The sequence below is a fragment of the Egretta garzetta genome, unplaced genomic scaffold (genome assembly GCF_000687185.1).
Source record: "Egretta garzetta isolate BGI_Z169 unplaced genomic scaffold, ASM68718v1 scaffold60, whole genome shotgun sequence".
Taxonomy (NCBI): domain Eukaryota; kingdom Metazoa; phylum Chordata; class Aves; order Pelecaniformes; family Ardeidae; genus Egretta; species Egretta garzetta.
The window spans coordinates 2,714,717-2,717,394 of NW_009258269.1; positions in this window are offsets into that span (position 1 = coordinate 2,714,717).

Here is a 2,678-nt window from a genome sequence, read left to right on the forward strand (position 1 = left end):
CGACACCCAGAGCAGTGCATCTTATGTGGGGGTGCTGGAGAAAACGGGCCGTTAGTGTGGCCCTGGGCAAGCTTCCAGGCTTTAGGACATACGAGAGAGATCTCCGGCTGTATGGCATAGCCTGCTCCTCGGAGCGCCCCTGGCTGGCGGTGCAGCCTCGGCAAGGAGGAGCCAGGTCAGAAGGGAGACAGGGGGTCTGTGTGAGCCTCCCCAGTAAGCCTCCCCAGTAAGGTAAGGAGGTAAGCCTCCCCAATAAGCCTCCCCAGTAAGGTAAGGAGGTAAGCCTCCCCAGTAAGCCTCCCCAGTAAGGTAAGGCAGTAAGCCTCCCCAGTAAGGTAAGGAGGTAAGCCTCCTCAGTAAGCCTCCCCAGTAGGGTAAGGAGGTAAGCCTCCCCAGTAAGCCTCCCCAGTAAGGTAAGGAGGTAAGCCTCCCCAATAAGCCTCCCCAGTAAGGTAAGGAGGTAAGCCTCCCCAGTAAGCCTCCCCAGTAAGGTAAGGAGGTATTAAGCCTCCCCAGTAAGCCTGCTGCAGAAAGCACTCATGGGTGCAATTGCGATGTCCTGCGGTGGGCAGAGAAACGAGGAGAGCAATGTCTTCGTCTGGGTGGGAAAGCACCACTGCAGCCCCGGCCCGTGCAGCGTGTCCCTGCTGCCTGCGAGAGCCGCTGCGTGGCTGCAGGCACCGGAGCACAAACCCGCATGGGAGAGGGGGAGCTGCCTGGAGCAGGATGCATGGCCACATGCATCCACCCAGAGCTTTCGGTGCAACCGTGTCACATCAGAAAAAACTGAGCCCATGGGTGCATACAGACACGGGATTGCTCATGGATGCTGCTCAGGAAAGTTCTGAAGGACACAGGGATGGCTAAAGCAGCTCAGAGCAAAGGCCCACCATGCTTGATGGGGGGAGCAAACCAAGATCAGCAGGATTTCCAGTTAACCCTTCTGGCTCTTGCCATGGGGCACGGACAATTCCCAACATGGTCGCTGTGGTCTGTGCTCAACCTGACTTGGCAAATTTTTTTTTCCCCAAGGATTTCTGTCAAGGCTTTTAGCGCTGACCTGCGTTTTTCAGACTGAGGGTGGATTCTGTGGCTGGGGAAGGAGGATCCTGGAAGAGCACCATGTTGGTGCCTGGGCCATCAGCTGAAATGTGGAGGTGGCAGTTCAACCCCTCTTGGGAGTCGTCTGTCCCTCTCCAACCCAGCGAGGGCTGATTTATCCCTACAAAACAGAAGTACGGCAGTGGAAGGGTCTCCAGGAGGGACTTCACTGCCTGATGACGGGGGTACTGGGTCGGATGGGCCACAGACGTAACTCCCTCATGGCCTGGAGGCACGGCCGGACTCCTGAACTATTCCTGGCATCTCATTTCTTTTGAAACCATCACGCAAGACTCATTTTCATCCTAGTGACTGATTTGTTTGGGAAGGTGAATGTCTTCTTGCGCAATAAAAACACTATTCCCAGCTAACCTTCACAACCCTGGAGGCCACTGGGATCTTCCACGAGCCCACCAGAAAGCAATGGCTTGCTGCTGGCTTACAACAGGAGCTGGTTGTGGGCAGCTCTGGTGGGGATGAAGCCAAACCAATGCTATACCCAGAGATTATTTTTAGTCAACTAACACTCTGTGTTCTGCTTTTCCATGTGCTGGGGATCTTCCCCATGCAGACCCGGGGTGAGAAGGGCCATGGAAGGGGATGCTGCAGCCAGCCTCTGTCCTGCAGCCTACCCGGAGCCTCTGGCCGGCTTCAATCACCTGGGGTGCCAACGTTGCTTTGTTTTTCATCAAAAAACATCAAAGTTGCAGGCAGTGCAACTTGGCTCCCCTTCCCTCTTGATGGTCCTGGCCTGGGGCATGGGACTACCCAAGCCCAGGAACCCCATGTTCGGGTCACATCCCCAATTCCAGGCTGTCCGCCCGGGACCTTCTCCCACTGCAGGAGACCAGGGCTGAACTGCCACCTCCAGCCAGCTACCGGCTGCAGGCACCCGCCCTTTCCCGAGCCTCCGTCCAGCTCCTCCTTGCTCCCAAATCTGTCGGTCCCTGCTGGCTGCGGGGTCTCCAATCCACCCACCCCCACCCCCCCCTCTCTGGTGCCGTCAGCCACCACAGCCCCGGGCAGGCGGGGAGGGCACATCGTCGCACACCTTGCACACCAGAGCCTCGTGCGTGTCCAATACAGAGGAGCCGTCAGGCGGTTAATTAGAGCCAGCACTGCGCTCCCGCTGAAGTCTATTAGCAGGGTTTTAGCCGACTGCTCCCTGTTTGGGATAACTGATGGGAGCAGGGTGGGAGCGAGGCAGCAGGAAGCCCCAGAAAGGAGGATTTGTGCTCTGGCTGGCGTGGGGGAGCGCGATCACACGCTGTTTCTCGCCGGGGCTGCTCAGCGGCAGAGCGTCTTATTAATCTCCTTCCCTCCCGCGCGCGGAGCGATGTCCCAGGCCAGGCAGGAAGCAGCTGTGGCCTGGATTACCTGGTCCGATGCAGTGCCCCGATAAAGCCCAGCTCCTTTGCAGCCCTCGGGGAGGAGGAAGGAAGCAGCACAATAGCCAAGGGCCGGAGGAAGGGTCCCTGCAGGAAGACACCCCTCCCTCCTTCCTAGCCCTCGCCTTGCGGCGTGGGATGCCCTCTGAGCAGCCCCTTCCCTTGGACGCCGGCTGCACGGGAGGGGGG